The sequence below is a fragment of the Schistocerca americana genome, chromosome X, assembly GCF_021461395.2.
Source record: "Schistocerca americana isolate TAMUIC-IGC-003095 chromosome X, iqSchAmer2.1, whole genome shotgun sequence".
Classification (NCBI taxonomy): domain Eukaryota; kingdom Metazoa; phylum Arthropoda; class Insecta; order Orthoptera; family Acrididae; genus Schistocerca; species Schistocerca americana.
The window spans coordinates 246,165,834-246,184,042 of record NC_060130.1 but is presented as its reverse complement, the minus strand read 5'-3'; positions in this window follow the sequence as shown (position 1 = coordinate 246,184,042).

Below are 18,209 nucleotides of genomic sequence, written 5' to 3'. Positions count from 1 at the left end.
TGCGGGACGATCTTCATACTGCACCTCAAGACATCATAGGGATCCACTTATCAATTACTAGCAGCGTCGTCTATATCAGACTGATAAATGAGGAGATGTGCACAGATGTCTTCAGCAGACACGCTACTGATCTCAAATTTCGGCACTGTGACGTCCGTTTAGGCACTATCACGATAGACCACGTTGGATCTGGCATTCACACTCTCAGGATCTCCGAGCTCCTGTTTGAAGTCCCGCCAAATGTTGTGATGACATTATTCAAACAGTACGGTAACGTGATCAGCCACCAGGCTGAAAAATGACAAACGTTTGAGACATGTCACTTCTTAAACGGCGTGCTGCAAATCAAGACTGAACTGTCGGAGCACGGGTCGTCCTATTTAGTCATCAGGGGCTGCAGGGTCATCGTCATGTACGATGGCCAGCCTCGTACTTGTGCCGGTTGCGGCCAGGAAGGCTATGTCCGATCACTATGTAGCTAACGTAGACAGCTTCAGATGCTGAACCGCGACGTTGCACCCCCTGCGACGCCCACTACACTTCCCCTTACTTCGCGGTGGCTACGAAAGCGACAGATTTTCTTGCCCTGGACCGACACACCCTGCCGCCGTGCGGACCACACACCTCCTTGCACATTGTCTCCGGCCGAACTATCCAAGGACAACGACCACTCGCACCTGCAGGCTCACCTTCCTAAGAAGATGGATGTCGAATCAGGAGTTGTACCGACTTCTGCCTTCCTCCCACCGGGGGCAGGGTCGAATGACTGCAGTCCGCATTCCGATACGGAACAACACGTCCGCAAACAACGGTCCCCTCGAAAACGCAAGAAGTGGCGCTGTACGCCATCTGATGATTGCCTTCTTCAAATGCTTGAACAGGACGAAGACCCATTTCCAACGCCGCAGCCCGTCTGTCCTGTTGTCGCAGAGACTGCAGTACCTGCTGCGCCTGCCGCTGATGGTCCAACTTCTGCTGCCGAGCATGCGCGCGAGCGCTCCACTGACAGTAACCTTCAGCGGCTAGAAACTGCCACATCTGACACTTGGGCAGACGAAATCGAGGAAGAATTAGAGCACACCTTGGACGCAGAGGGCGGGAGTGCCTCGGCTGTATCCAGCACCATCCCGTCACAGTGACCGTCGCTGCATCGGCGATTTTGATGGGACCGCCCCTGGCGGCTGCAGACGCTATACCGAACAACTTACTCGAGAGAGCGACCGATCAGATTTACCGCCTGGTAACAATTAACATCAATAACATTCATGCACGCCATAAACTGGTCATGTTCCAAGACACGCTCAATACAGCGGACATTGACATTGCCTTCCTTCGGAAGGTGCATGTCGAAGAAGGTTTCACAGTACCATTCGGACACACGACATATGCCTCACTTTTATCTCCACTGGTAGAGGAGTGGCGCTTCTTCTCCTCGAAGGCATATCTGCGAACAATGTTGAGTATCTACCTGACACCACAGGTATGGCTCTTACAATCCAAGGAGTCAGACTCATAAACATCCATGCGCTGTACGGGTCAGGCCGGCATCGGGAACGATCTACCTTCTTTGCAGATGCAATCGTGCCCCCCTTTCTGGGACGACAGAACGCCTTAGGACTGGGAGGGGATTTCTACTGCACCCTAGCTCCCAAGGTTCAGTTACTGCGTCACTCTGCGTGCGCCGAACTTGCCACAGCTGTCAATAACCTCCATTTGTGGACTCATGGGAACCACACTACTCATTCACCTAGCCACTTCGATCAGGTTTGCATCCCCCGTTCTGCTGGCAGAGGGACAAGAGCTGCCGAAGAATTGCCCATAGCGTTTTCTGACCATGCGGTCTATGTACGTACCATCAATCTCGGCTGTCAGAGGGTATGGCACAGGCATAGTCCATGGAAGTTAAACGTGGCCCACCTCGCTTCTCCAGAATGTCAGCATCTCGTAGAAGACATGTGGGACTCTTGCACTCATCGGCGCAGCGCCTACCAGTCTGCCCTTTCCATCCACTTCTATTACAGCATTCTACAGGAATGTTCCACACTCCCACACTCGCCCGCACGGCAGACGATGGTGAATCGACCAAGTCCTAGATCACCATTCTCCCACGCCGCCACATTCAGGGGGCGATCGTCAGGATGCGCACTCAAGACAGAGTGGCACAGGAGGGACTGTCAGTGTATCATATCATTGCAGAAAGACGACTCCGGAGATGGGCCTTGATCCACGTTGTCACAACGGACGCTGGGCGACGCCTAGATACTCAGAAAGATATAGGGAATGTCCTTCACCCACGACACTAGGTTGTACTCGGAGCATCAGTGTCACCCAGAGGTGACTGCGGATGTCTCTCAGCACACTTTTTGCATAATCCCCTCTGGTTGCAGCAACTGATTTGACTGCAATACAACAGAGGCGCAGGTCCTTGAAGCGGTACAGATGTAAGTCACTGGGATCCAAGGGCCTCCCTCTGGGATTGTACCTTGCTTTCCAACAATTGCTAGCGCCAGCTTGGGCGGACATCTACTGTCCCCCGCGGTGCAGCTCCCTGGAGCCTTCCTTGAAGGACTGATTGTTCCCATAAATAAACCTTGTGGCGGATCCAGGATCTGCGATTATCGCCCGTTGACCTTGCTGAACAGTACCATGAAGATGTTTGCTCGACTGCCGGTGGTGCGTCTTAAGCAGACGGTCCAGCCATCGTTGGGAGGCGATCATAATATCAGCCCTGTAATCTGTCAGTATCGCTACATGAGTGCACTTACCAAGGGGGACCAAATGCCTAGGGTTGGTTCAAATGGCTCTGAGCACTATGGGACTTAACTGCTGAGGTCATAAGTCCACTAGAACTTAGAACTACTTAAACCTAACTAACCTAAGGACAACACACACATGCATGCCCGAGGCAGGATTCGAACCTGCGACCGTAGCGGTCACGCGGTTCCAGACTGTAGCGCCTAGAACCGCACGGCCACTCCGGCCGGCAAATGCCTAGGGTCTTGGCCTAACTCGACTTGATCCAGGCATTTGATAGGATTGACTAAGCGTTTTTGACGGTGGCACTACGACAAACTGGATACCCAGACACCATCGTGAGTGAGGCAGTAACTGGACCTTGGGCGCTAGGGTGTTGTACAACGGCCGTCTCACGCCGCCGATCATGATCAATGCTCAGTGAGATGGGACTGTTCTCTCTCAGCGATATTGTACGCACTCGCTTTGAAACCTCTGATCTATGGCCTCCAGCAACACCTGGTGGAGATGACACTTGGCGGACATACCTTTTGCTGCACTGCCTATGCCAACAATCTGGTACTACTCCTTCGCGACTGCGATGATGTACGCACAGCACTGGCGTGCGTGGCGACGTATGAAGGGACATTAGGCAGTAGTCTCAATGTCGAAAAATCGCATGCTCTGCCTATAGATAAGGGGCTGCCCTACCGGTGTGTCGCCCCCTTCGAATAATTGACATGATATGTTTCCTGGGCATTGGTTTCACAACTGACCTGTGGCGCTCGATAACCATCAACTTCGGGCATCTATTAAACCAGATCAGAGGTAACTGATCACCGTCTTAGGACTCTAGATATTCAGCAACTGACGCACAGTGCCAACGTCTATTTGGCATCGCTCATTCCTCATGTTGCACAGATACTTCCCATCCCACCATCTCTGCCCACTGCATGCTGGCAGTTTTGGGTTCTTTTGTTAGTATTGACATGCTTTTTAAGATTCCCTCCTGAGGGACAGAGGTGGTTGGTTAGTAGTAGTGGAATGGGGGTGCTGGTGTAATTTTGATAGCAAATTGGTATCGCACAGATACTTCCCATCCCACCATCTCTGCCCACTGCATGCTGGCAGTTTTGGGTTCTTTTGTTAGTATCGACATGCTTTTTAAGATTCCCTCCTGAGGGACAGAGGTGGTTAGTAGTAGTGGAATGGGGGTGCTGGTGCAATTTTGATAGCAAATTGATATCGCCCTATCCCAGACATACTGCATTGCGCATTTCCCAATGGGAGGACTGGGTCGGGTTTATTGGAGCTATCCGCAACACATGCATAGGAACAGACATACTGAAAAACAGAACAAATGCATTGGATCTGTAGAATATTTGCTTGTGAGTGACGACGCATTCGCATACAGTACTATAATGTTCATGTTGTTCTGTACCGTACATAACATTAATACTCATGAAGGATTGTCGCCCTCCATCTGATGGACATCTAGCACACAAAACAGTGGAATGGGAATGATCATGTTCCATCATCATGTATCTGTAAGAATATGCTCTTTAGCAGGAAGTTCAAATGTGTTTACATTCCCTACAGAATTGCTTTGAGAAGAGTCTTTAGCTATTTTTGGGGCTGTAGCACTGTCGAAAATAATCTACAAGTGGTTGAAATAGTGACTTCGCGATTGGTAATATGCATGGATAGTCTCTATATGTATGTGTGTAGTGCTGTCAGCGATGTACGGTTGCAGTTCGAATGCATAACTTGCTAACTGTTCGTCTATAAATTACTCTGCCGAGGATGCGCACTCTGTAGGTACGGGGAGGAGAAACTCTCACGGTCCAGGACGCTATGTGCAGTCGACACACTGTCAACTAACGAATACCTTATTACTAGGATTAAAAAAACCCGAAACATACGGTTTGTAGATGTCCTGACGTGGTAGTGGGGGCGTATCAGAGTTGGACGGTGGAAATAAAAGTAACGAAGCTCATCTAGTAAGTGATAAGAGCATATACTTACTGGGAAACGAATATCAGAGCAGCAGCATCAGAAGTCAACTCTGTACACACTCGTTGTTGCAGATCCCTACCTGGTAGAGTGGAATTCAGATGAATGTGTATAACTGTGCCAGAGTTTTTATCAAGTGCATCTCTACATGAGTCTGCAGACAAGTTCTCTGATATGCCGTAGCGGTACACAGATTTGTACCGAGACTACGAGTTTCCTCTCTGCACCACTCGCTGAATCTCATCTAGGCACGAGGCGAGTGTTACTAAACTTTTTATGACATATCTATCCAAAATGCGTGCATGTAGATCATCAGGAAGAGGGGAATTCTTAGGGATTTTTAAAAGGCAGATGCATAGGGCACGCAAGTCTCCTTGTATAAAATCAAACAACGCATGGGACGCCTGCAATATGATTATATACCTATGGTAAAACATAAAAAATATGAAAACGACATAAAATCGATAAAAATCTACGAAAACCTACTACAATAACGACAAGCTGATGGGAAATACTACGAAATATGTAAAACTGCGAAAAAAGCTTGCAAAATTACTTAAATCGATTGAAAATACGTAAAAGTAGAGAAAAAGAATTGAGGAGGGTTGCGGGGTACAGGGTTACTCAAGACCAACAAAAGCTTAAACATTATACTCTGGCTGCATTCACAAAGGCGGCATATATATGACACAGAGGTGCCATACAGTATTAAAGCAGGCAATACATATGCACCGCAATCCATAACTGTGTTCTCACACACGCAGTCGAATATATATTTCCGGATTACAGCTGGTTCTCACAAACAACGTTATTTCTTAAGTATTAAAGAGTAGGATCATTGCGTTTATCAGACTTAAGCCGTTTCCTAGAATGTTCTGTAGGAGAGTGGACTGATGTCACAAATCCCACCTTTAATAGTGTGACTGGGGTGTACTCATATCTTCAAATATGTGTGAATTCCTAAGGGACCAAGCTGCTGAGGTCATCGGTCCCTAGACTTACACACTACTTAAACTAACTTATGCTAAGAACAACACACACACACCCATGCCTGAGGGAGGACTCGAACCTCTGGCGGGAGAGGCGAGGCAATCCACGACATGGCGCCTCTAAACGCGCGGCCACTCCGTGCAGCCTGGGGTGTACTCGAGACATTCTGTGATAGGATGAAATTGCTGTATTATCCTACACATGAGCAAAACTATCTAACATGAGACCAGGACGTCTTTGTGCAAGAGGAGTTCTACCAGAGCTGTGGTGATGCTACTGTAAACAGCAATAAAACGTTTACATCTCATTTTTCTATTGATTGTGGTGCATACTCCCTCGTAAGGAGTTGCTGTTTCTTCATGCGCATTTTCCTGCAGCAGTGTGTGTGTGGTACCTCAATGTATCAACTGTCGAAAAGATTCAAGTCGGATTTTCTTCGCTCTGTTTCCTAGGGAGCCATAGCCACATCTGTCAAAACCAATACTACTATTACTACTACTACTAATTGCACGACTGACATGGGCAGTCTGATTGAGGGCACGTACGTTTCCGTTTTAAAGAGATGTATAAAATTCATTAACTTCCTAAGAGATGGAACGACTGTCTTCAGACTCCGTTCTAGCTGGTTTATAAGCAGTTCGAGCAGTGGCTATACACTGATGGTCCCATCCTAGGACACCAGAATAGTGTTGAAGGAAGTAGTTTTATCATTTCAAACTTTGTCACCATAGTGATTTGGGTAGGAAACTTACAGGGTGGTTGTATTGTAAGATGGCAAGAACTATGCCCCTTACATGAAGTCATTAAAGATCACCTAACTCACGTTGAGCGAACAGTAGGGCTTAACAAAAATGACTGACAAGGCACAATGCATCTTGTAGAGGGTATAGTATGGACGTATTGGAATAATTAATGTCGGGTTATGGTTTTAAAGTAATTCACACAACATGTAAATTTTGTGGAAACGCGTCGATTTACTGGAGGCTAGTTTACCCCAGGGAAGTACTCAGAATTGACCGTGGCCGCCGGGGGAGCGGCTAAGGGAAGCGACAATGGGCAGCTTAGGGCAGTTCAAGCTCTGAGAAAGTGGTAACGGGGCGTGGCCTCCAGCTGCCTTAAGATGAGTGACAGTGAGTGGGTGGTTGACCCCAACTCCATGCTGGTGTACCGGGAAACAGACAGAGAACTTGTACGCCTGTTGATAAATGTCCGTCGTCCCGTTTTCTGTGAAGCATGCGAGGAAGCCGTGCAAAGCTACAGTGGAGCGGTCAACAGAGGTCAAAATATGCGTGTTCGTGACTATAGCAACTTCACGCTGAATTCACGGTCCACAGAGTCTGAAGTATCTCAGGTGAAGAGCGACAGAATGAAATACACCGGCCTCCGATGGGAACGTAGGACTGAGGAATTTGAAGTACTCTCCTGGGAGTCAGAATTCCGGAAAAACTGGTGTTTGTGCAGACGCTAACCTTGATGGGTGGCCTGGGCGGAGCTAAATAACAGAAGTTGAGAGGAAGGGAAATTTTGTGGGAATTTGGTCACTTCCCAGAGCAGGCATTGGTCGGCTCTGGGAAGTGACGCATAATTAACCCGACTTGCGCTGCAATTGGCGTAAGTGATTTTGCTGGAGGGGAAACCGAGGCAAAGAGCGGACTGGGAGAAGTCCCCATAGAGGTCTTCCGTTCCCAGCTTGCCTAGAGTGCGGACGTGGCGTTCTTTACTCAGCTTGCCTGAGAAAGAGTGAGCATCTCTGCAGTTTAGGACTTAGCAAATGGAACTATTGAGCTTGGAGATAGACAGTTTTGGTTCAGCTATGTACTGAGCAAGATAGCCAGGAGTGAATAGACGAGTCCAGCCTTGCAGTACCATGAGGTCGGCCTACGTCCACACAACGACACCGCTCCACCACGCTGTATTCGGTGACATTGCGCCCGCTCTGGCCACTGATTAATTTGTTGGATCACATCTGCAAAGTTTCCACGAGAGTTTCATGGGCCGTGTATTGTAGAATTCTTCTCGCACTTCGCATTACACCTGGGTCAGTCGATAGGAATTACTTTTGAGTTATCGCACTTTACTCCACGCAAACGCAATTTATTACCACTGCCTGATAGGAGTGTCTTGTGATGTGATGATTGAAGGTTGGGAGTTAAAATAAATTTGTGCTAATCAACTGCATCTGTTTTCAATCAAGTAGTTGAAATCCCAAGTCACTTTCTTAATTAATTTTATGTTCAACATTTGCATCTGGTGTTCAATAGCTGAATATAACATCAATGTGCACCTCTTTTTAATTAAAAGTGATCAATTCTGAATAAATTAATGTCAACACTGCTATCGCAGTTCAACCAGAAGTGACAGGGCCATATTATTTTTTTGCGTTATCCGATATTGCGGCAGTTTTGCACTCTCTGTTGATCTGTTAGTCAATTAGTTGGGGTGAACACACGCCAAAACCAGCTAAGTGACGGGTGGGGTGTTACAGTATGTCTGATGTTGGACAAGTATGTCGTGCATTAGAGTATTAAGAGAGCTGTGTTCCTCATGACTAATACTTTGGAAAACGTATGACTTTAACAATATAGTACTTTCAGGTGCAGGACCGTGTAATCATCCGAGTGTGCGTTTATACTCTACAATCATTTCTCTCAAGCCAGTGCTTTCCTGATACTGACTCCGGACAGTGGAATAATACTTCAAAATTGATTGCACCCTTGATTTACGTGAAATGTTTCAAACTCAATCCATCTGGAGCTCCATCATGTATAAACCACACGTTTCTTCTTAACTGTCTGTTATACCAGTGCAACACTCTCATGTCGACTATACACCAATAACAGGTGCTACCCTTCTTGTCACTCACGCATCGGGGGATCTTGTGTTTTTGGATGGGTGCCGTGAGTAAGATGGTGTTGCAGGGCGGACTGGTCGTGGACAATGTGGGTTCAAATGGTTCAAATGGCTCTAAGCGCTATGGGACTTGACATCTGAGGTCATCAGTCCCCTAGACTTAGAACTATTTAAACCTAACAAACCTAAGGACATCACACACATCCATGCCCGAGGCAGGATTCGAACCTGCGACCGTAGCAGCCGCGTGGTTCCTGACTGAAGCGCTTAGAACCGCTCAACACAACAGCCGGCGACAATGTGGGAGGAATCTGTCAGTCTCCGACTTTATCCTATGAATGCGACAATTCTCTGTAACGCCCATCCACACAGGGTAAATTGGCCAGCCGTAATCGTAACTTCTGCACTATGATCGATGAGCTAGAAATGTGTAGGTAACTCCATCGCATCGGTATAGGACGCTGTCTGGAATACTTTGATGTATATGGTTGAATGGATGTTCTGCACAATCATCTAGCTGAATTCGCAATCTAGTATATGATACTTGCAACGTAGTGGAGGGGTGATTTAGCGATGATGCAGAAATTGGGAAGCATTCTGCGGTGTCACTGGCTGGTGTTGAAATAACAGAACAACTGGATATCTGCTACTTGTCACTGTGGAGTATGACAATAAATGTAGAGGTCATCACCTTCAGACAGTTGTTTGGAGGCGCTTCTTGATGCTGCAGACTCGTCTTATTTCCTTATGCTGCGATGCCCTCCACATGTTTTGTTTTTTTTCTATTTTTTTCACCAATAAGATAGCAGTACATCTTTTTCTTTATACTAACTCGTGTGTGTTGCGAACAGCACCTTCTGGCGATGGTCAACACTGGAACAGTAATCATGTACATGACTGGAAAATGAGGAAGCAATGCTCTTCGAAACGGAACATTGAGACATCCGCTACCCTGTTGTTGGCCGGCCGCGGTGGACGAGCGGTTCTAGGCGCTTGAGTCCGGAACCGCGCGACTGCTACGGTCGCAGGTTCGAATCCTGCCTCGGGCATGGATGTGTGTGATGTCCTTAGGTTAGTTAGGTGTAAGTATTTCTAAGTTCTAGGAGACTGATGACCTCAGATGTTAAGTCCCATAGTGCTCAGAGCCATTTGAACCAACCCTGTTGCTGTAGAAGATGAGATTAACTGTTGAAAAAGCTCTACAATACCGAAAACTCCTGCAGTTTCCGTATGTTGCGATGTCTTCCACATTTTTGTCAACGTGAAACATCGCCTCTGTGTTTTATTTTTACCAACCTGTGTGTTATGGGAGCTGCATAGTTTACACCACGCGATGTTCAGCTTTCTGGGAGAGCCAAAGGATAGAAACTTGTTAGTGCCAGTTTAGCAGCAGGTGACACAGACCTCTAAGTCATTGTGGAAAAAACGGACTTTATGGCTCTATACACTGATTGGATGTGTTACAACAGAAAAAACAATGTATTAAACTGCTTATGAAGGAACAATACAGGAACCCTCTTGTGTGATTGATAGTCTGTTGGATATGGTTTTCCTCCAGTACAGACGACAAAACATTGTCCAGATCTACGCAAAGGACTTCGAGTACTGACCTCCAGTTCCAATGGAGCGATACGTGTATATGTAATATGCTCGATAACAGAATGCAGAAGGTAACTGTTTTCCGATATATCGGAAGAGATAGATGTGGTAAAATATTATAGGCGGTTCTATTATGAGAGCTATAACTGGCTAAAGTTTGGATGCAGATAGTTCTCTCAAAACTACACCGATTTTGCTCATAAAACTAATAGAAATCGGCTGTATCTATCCTTGTGGAATCGCGATTGTTGTTATTATTATTGTCACGATTGCGTGTTCAAAAATTGGACTTACTGAACGTCCTGTGTTATTACATACTTCACAGTTTCTACTTATGAAGTAGACACAGCTTGAATTATAGCTCGTTGTGGAGCCTAGAAATAATAGTGTTTTTTTCTCGACATGTGAGTAGATCGCGTGAAACAGGCTGTGATGATCAAATTGCTTACAAAACTAGAACGCGAGAGTGATGTATGATGGAACCTTTACAGATATGTCGGTAGAGGTGAGTTATGGATCAAAAATGTCAAATGTAAGCACGTGGACGGCACTTTGTTTCGATGTACCGGAAGAGAGAGGCATATGATAAAATTTTATAGGGGGTTCTATTACAAGACAGGCTCTCACGATTTGTTTTGTAAACGCCAGTATGATATAGCATCGTACTGGTGAAACGAGACCTGCCATACTACACAAAACAGCTACGTCCTCTTGAATTATGGCTTCTTGTTGTTGACAGTGAAATTATTGTGTTTTTTTCCAAACATGTAAACAAATGGCGTGAAAGATTGTAGTCTCTAATTTTATTTCACGTGTCCGAAATGTTCGTAACACATACGTGCATGACAGTTTGTTTACAGACACTGATTTGAATGCGACAGATGCTCTCAGGTCATGTAATTCGTCGATTAAGCTGAAAGAAATTGCTTAACATAAATGTTTTTCTTCCTTGGAGTTCAAATTCTCGCTTTTCCTTTACTCTGATGACGGTTTCGAAATACGAGCATATTCTGTGGTGATCTAAAATTTTCGCATCAAAATAGTGGAAGTTTTTTTCCTGATTTTACGCAGGTTGGGCATGTGCCTGCTGATCATCTGTAACTTGTAGCGATGCACTTCGTTGGATGTCGCAAAATAATGAGATGCGAATTGTATTCTGCAGTTGAATGTAAAAACTATACCAATTTTGCCCATAAACTAAAAGAAAATGGACTGCGCCTATTATCGTCGCGATTGTGTTTTTCCTTTTTAATAGCCGGTTGATTATAGGAGATGCGTTGATGTTAAATACAAATGTTACAGTCCAGTACTCAGAACGGCGTGATGGCCGAGTACCGAAGGAGGTCGTGGTGGCAGTCCTTTTAGACAAACAACCTGCAGTCAGGATAGTCCCCATTTATCATGGTTTTGTTCTGAGGAATGCCCGCGTCCCGCTCTATTGTATGTGTAGCTTTTGTTGGCGTCGATAATGCTGTCCGCCCAGCCACGTGCTAATGGCGACACTTTGTACTGAGGACACTGCGGACCATCTGGCCCGTTCTCCTGAATTTCTTTGTTGTTTCAGAGGAGTGCAGTCTTCCGAGAATTCGTTTAACAGATTGCAAGAAAGAGTTGCGTTGATATTAAATAAAAGAGTTCTCCATCGCAGAACGACAGGTCTACTGGATGCATTGGGGGCATGCCTAGTCTGTGTGAGGTTGCTGCTGCAAGTGCACCCCCTAAACATTGGGGGCAACGTGTGGGGGTGGCGCTGTGTCACAATATTTTGGATGACCAAGTTGCACTTGGGACTGCTGTCCTTTTATCTGCTATTGTTTAGTTGACTATACACGCTTTTGTGTTGGCGAAGGACTGTCACCTCAAGGCTAACAACAACCGCGGCCAGCTTGTGCCACGAGGTGTTCGGCAGAGCACCTGATCATTTGAAAAAGCCTGTGTCCCCCATGTAGGGGGTTGGATGGAGGGTGGGAGGGAAGGAGGTGAGGGATGAGAGGAGGGAAGAGGGTCTTGAATTTTGGCAGCTTGTGAGCACCTATCAAGGAGAATGCACGTTCAACTACTGTCCCCTCTGCAGTCTTTTGCGACGACGATTTTCCCCAGTACATGTGTTGCATTATGATCCGTTCATTATGAGTGATGTTTTTTTTTCATGACAATTTCGAAGTGTAATTAGAACAGTGACGCATATTATCCATCAGTTGTGGTACCATGTATTGGCTTTGATTACCTGGGCCACAGGGTGATTTTTGAGCAGGCATCTGTAGCGAACTCTGACATCAAAGAAAGATAGATACAGTCCTCAGCTGAATGCTTACAGGCAATACACGTATTAAACACCTCTCTGTCTAACATCAGCATCTCATGAGTTGAACATATTTCCTGCCAAAAAGAATAAAGATTGTACCTTACATTCCAGCCTTTTTCCCGCCAGCTTGTAGGAGAAGGGTAGAGTTTGAGTGTAGCTGTCACTAGTTTCGAGTGGTATTGCGAAATTTTTTCCCAGCAGGATAACTGCAGTTGTATGGTATCGTCTATTTTTTAGCTGTATTGCAATTTTAGGCATTCCTTGTTTAGCGCCATGCAAATAGTTGTGTAACTTGCACCGATCTGTATGATTAATTACGTAATTAGGGCCGATATTTACGTCAGTTTCCCAACCAAAATAATTAAAGTACACTAACCTCACCTGTCTCTTCTGCATCTGGGCAGTTTCCATGTGGGGGAGGGGGGGGGGGGAGAGGGCGCACTTGGGCTTTCAGTCCAGAAGGACCACGGTTCGAGTCCCAGAAAGGGGACCACCATTTTTAATTTCCCGCCAATTCCAAGCGCCTCTGGTGGTATAATTGTTTTAGGGGGGGGGGGCATTTGAGCTTTCAGTCCAGATGGACTAGGGTTCGAGTCCCAGAAAGGGTACCACCATTTTTAATTTCCCACCAATTCCAGGGTGGTGGGTGGGATGCGACGTCAGCACAGCCCTGGGACAAAAAAATTCCCTCCGAAATTCGAAATTTCCACCGAAATTCTACATTCGCCCCAATAGGATAGTGGGGAAGGGGGAGGGGGAGGGGGAGGGTGGGAGAGGGGGCACTGGGACCCACTTGCAGTCTGACGAAAACACATGACGTCATCTGGTGGTGGAGGTGGGTGTCAGGGGGGGGGGGATTAATTTATCGATTTAATTAATTTACAAATCTATTTGATATCAAAATTGCACCAGCACCCCCATCCGTCTACTACTGAGGCTTAGGCCTTTTTCATGTTCAGGACAGAACAAAGGCCCTATTTCTAAGCTCTCACATGAAGATGTGGCGACATTATCTGACGTAACTTATAAGCCCACTGCTGGAGGTCTTAGTGCCGATGTCTCTCTCGCCCCCTGTGCTGTTATCAGACATCCTATCACCTTCTTCTACATTAGCCAATTCTTCTTTGAGCTAAGTTATATCTGCACAGCACTATTGCAACACCCTTGGTATCAGCGAGGGCGGTATACAACAACCTGCAACTGAGTAGGGCGCCGAACGTGACTGAAAGGAAATACCCCTGCATAGAGTGGCGTGTTGTGTGGCAATCGCTGAGCGCCGCCACCCTTGATACGGACTTTCAGTTCGCTTGGTACTTATCGGTTAACGGGAAGCAGGTGTGCCAATCTCACCTACATAAAACTCACCTCACAGAGTGCACATCACCTGCGGAGTGATGGATGCAGGTGACCATCGCCTTGTATGCGGATCGGCGAATCGTGTTTCGTATTTGGTGCTCCATATGTTGCTTTCCTCACACGTCGAGTCCCGACTAGATAACTGCGTAATCGCTTCTCTTCCTATACGACGTGTATTCTCCACGAGCAAAATTCTGGGTCATCGACAGTAAGTAAACAGTCCTCGATTTTTGGCACTACTTAAACGAACGACACTGAGAAACCGTACAGAACACCAAGTACCAGAAATAAGTCTCAAATTTCCTCCAGAGCGCTTTTCATTACCTATCTGTCAGTTGGATTATCCATGACAGCAGAAGTTGAACCACGAACCTTTTTTTTTATTTGTTAAGATTGAAATACCAACGGCTTCAACACTGATAGGAGAAGACAGGGATCGATAATTCCGCAGCGAGTAGTACCACGGAGCGCCCTCGTATTATAACGGGACGATCTCTTTTGTTTTCCTTCCTGTTTGGTAGCCGACGAGGACCAGCTGTAATTTACCTTCTTCTCGGTATTATGAGGCATGCCACAGAACGAGCTTCTGCAACACTTTGGTGATTGTTAAAAAAAAATAAAAAATTAAATAAATAAATAAAGTAAAAAATAAAATAAATAATTAAAATATATTATTTCCTCCTTTTCCTTGACGCATTTTCGCCCTCTTGGACCCTATGTTCTCCATCATGCTTAGTTCTGAGAGGGAGAACGGGACATCGTGGGCAGACCTCGGGTAGCGACCCCTGCCCACTTTGCCCTCGGCTCCGGCTTATAAAAGACAAGAGGCCCGGGCTCGACTACCGATCCAGCATAAATTTTTAACTTTCCCCACTGATTTAAATCAATGTCCGCTCGCAGCCAATGTCTGTAATTCCTTTGTGTCTAAATTAGTACACCATGTCATCTGCAGGCATGAGACATATTGGAATACAGTATCGTCTGCATTCAATTCTTGTTTACATCTAAACTTTAAAAGACATGTTTCGGTAAAAATCGTAGTATGTACCCGTTTTTGGTTTTATCAATGCAGTATTTAGCTAGTTCTGTGTTGTGGCTGGTTCGTACTTGTGTGGAAAACGTGTTTCTGATGGGGGTTGGTTTTTCTACCGTATGTCGGTGGCGTGTCTTTTAAGGTGGGCAGAATTTTCAAGAAACACCGGATTAAATGTGTTTTCCGGCCTCCAGCAAAAGTGAAATCGATGCTGGGCTCTGTTAAAGACAACCTCGGCCTGAGGAGACCAGGAATATACAAAATCCCGTGCCAGTGTGGGAAATCTTATATTGGCCAGACGTGTCGTACGGTCAAAGACAGATGCGACGAACATAAACGTCACACGAGGTTGGGTCAGCCAGAGAAATCTGCGGTTGCTGAACATTGCCTTGACACGGGGCACGGCATGAATTATGAAGAAACCAAGATCCTCTCGCATGCTTCCACATACTGGGACTCCATCATCAAAGAGGCGGTCGAAATACGTATAAGCAGTGACCTAATAAACAGAGACACGGGGTTTCACCTGAGCAAAGCCTGGGAACCAGCCTTGGCGGCACTAAGGAATCGTCAGCCACAGATTAGCAACCGCACCGAGTCAACGCAGATGGGAAGCCTTAGCGTAGATGCTTAAATCGCGCGCCAACACCTCGCGCGCGCGAACGGGGTCCGTCGCTCCCGGCCGCATTTCCCGCGCCGCGGCGCGCTTCCGCAGACCGCGACCCGTTTCTCCAGCAGAGGACTCTGGTATTCGACGCTGTCTACGATTGGTCTTCGATGACGTTATGCCCCGCTGGCGCCTGCGCTGTTCTAGAAAGCCAGCATATAAATTGGCGCGTTTCTCAGCGACGCGACAGTAGCACCTGAAGATGGCGGGCAGTTGTCTCGCTGAAATATTGTGCGGCTTCTACAATATTATCCGGCGTAAGTCCCGGGAACCTATCAAGCAGATGCAGCGCCGGGAACGCCTCAAACAGCACATGTTATTGTGTAGTTGGACTGACCTGTGAACATCGATAAAATTTTTTATGAAGCTTAGATGAGGAGAATTATTTGGTATCGTTTATTATCCACAGTTTATATTTCGTATTTTGACAGTGTTTACTCATGTTTTCTGCTGCTCATTTGTGAATACAGCTTCTTGTTATGTTGCTTTGGGTTGGAGACATGTTTTGCTGCACAAATTTACTTTTCTGGTGCGCTTCCGAATATCGTTTGTTTACTGTTTTGTTTTGGTTTGACGTCCATGAACTTCGAATCTGTTCCATTTGCTTTCATTCTCTCTCTCCCTTCCTTCCTCCCTCTCTCTCTCTCTCTCTCTCTCTCTCTCTCTCTCTCTCTCTCTCTGTCTGTGTGTGTGTGTGTGTGTGTGTGTGTGTGTGTGTTTTAATTTGTGTTGTCTGATAGTGCGTTTAGAGTGTTGAATAGTGTCGTGTTGCAAACTACTGTTTCGTCATTGATGACTTTTTCGCTCTGTGTGACAGCTTCTTAGATGTTGTAATTTTCTTCTATTGTTAAAGAATGGTACATATGGTTACTGCGTTTTAGGATTTGTAGGTCTGTTTCTATGCCTTTTTGGTGGCGGTTGTTTTTAATGAGGTAGTCTGCAAATGTGTAATGTGTGCTGTCACTTTCAGTACTTTTAAATATTCTGAGTGTCTTATCCTGAAGTTTCTATGTGTCTGTACGGTGTATACTGAATCGCAGTCTTTTGCAGATTAGCTGGTATATATCTGGTTTGTTGAATTTATCTAGGGGTGTTGGGTATTTTTAATCCTTTCTGCAGTATGTCATTTGTTTTATATGCCACATGTATATCTTGTCTCTGCGTAATGTTTCCTAGTCTGTGTATTATTTTATTGTCGAATGTCAGGGTGTGCCACGTTTTCTTTTTGATTGTGGTTTCTTCATCTTGTGTGCCTTGTGTGTTCTCTGTTGTGTGGTTGTTACTGGTGTTTCCTGTTGTGATACAGTTGTATGTGTTTGGGGTCAGTTGTGTTTTTAATTTATGCGTTAGATTGCCAACAGTGTTTACTTTGTAACCATTTACTGTAGCACTCTGTCTGATCATGTTTAGTTCTTGTGGGTAGCTATCACTGTCCATTGGAATTCTGTTCAGTCGCTTACGAGGTATCTGTGGCTGGCCTGCAGGTGGTTCGCACTGTTGTGAATAGCTGTTCTGGTTAATGTAGGTGCCTTTGAGCCCAATATGAAACTTCTACGCCGCAATGGGAGACAATTACGACGTTTCGAATAAGTGATCCTTTAACTGTGTTGTGCAGTCTAGTTTCAGAAAGATTCCCGACCCAACTACTGGACTGGATAATGCACACTCATAACATTTTATACACCAACTCCAACTGGCTCCTAGCAACTTTCGTCGATAATCTTTGCAAAAAGAGGACTGCAGCTGAAGTTGGTCAAAAGACACAAATACATTACACTCACATTTCCATAGAAGGAAATGGAATTTATTGGCTTCAATTAAAATTCGCCAAGTACATGTTTTAATAAACACCATCTCCAGCTACCTACGATCCGTAAGGTGCTTACTTAGAATGTATACGCTCTCCAAAAGACAACTATCACCTAGAGAAACCATGAAAAGTGTAAACAGAATTCTGCGCCCGCGTGACGGAAAGGACTTCCCGATTCTATCAGTCATCTGTACTGCAATTAACAATTTGGTTGACCACGAAGGATCACCTACATCCTTACTTAGAAAACTCTGCGAAAACACCATCTCTGCCACAGAGGGCACGCGGTTTCTACACCCCACAACGGTTGCTTGCCTATACCATAGTTTCACGAGTTCTAAACCGCTCCAGGCAAATAAAAACTGAAGCACTCAGAAGACATGGTTGGATGTCAGTGTGATATCGTACATATACACACCATTGGCGGCTATGTAAATGATTAGAGTTACAATTATCTATGACAGGTAGAATAGCCACGGAGTGGATTAGTATTGCTCCAGTTTAGTGCCGTTACCAGACCTGGTAAGGTATATAAAGGCCGTCAGCAGCATCAGATGTTGCATGATCACTGTGAAGCACATGGAAATGCTACCTACTCGTGTGACACAACGTTATCAGAACCTAAGAGAGTTTGAAAGAGGTCTCATTATTGATCTCCTTTGGCCAACTGGTTGAATTGCGCAATATCTAAATTTGTGGGGCGTTAACATGTGACTGTGTCCCAGTGTTGGATAGCATGGGAAGGTGTGGGAATGCATACTCGTCGTTAAGGTTCCAGTTGACCGCCAGGCTCACCATATTCTACAAGAAACGCGTCGTAACGCCTTCACGTCTGCACCTGCCATCCAACAAC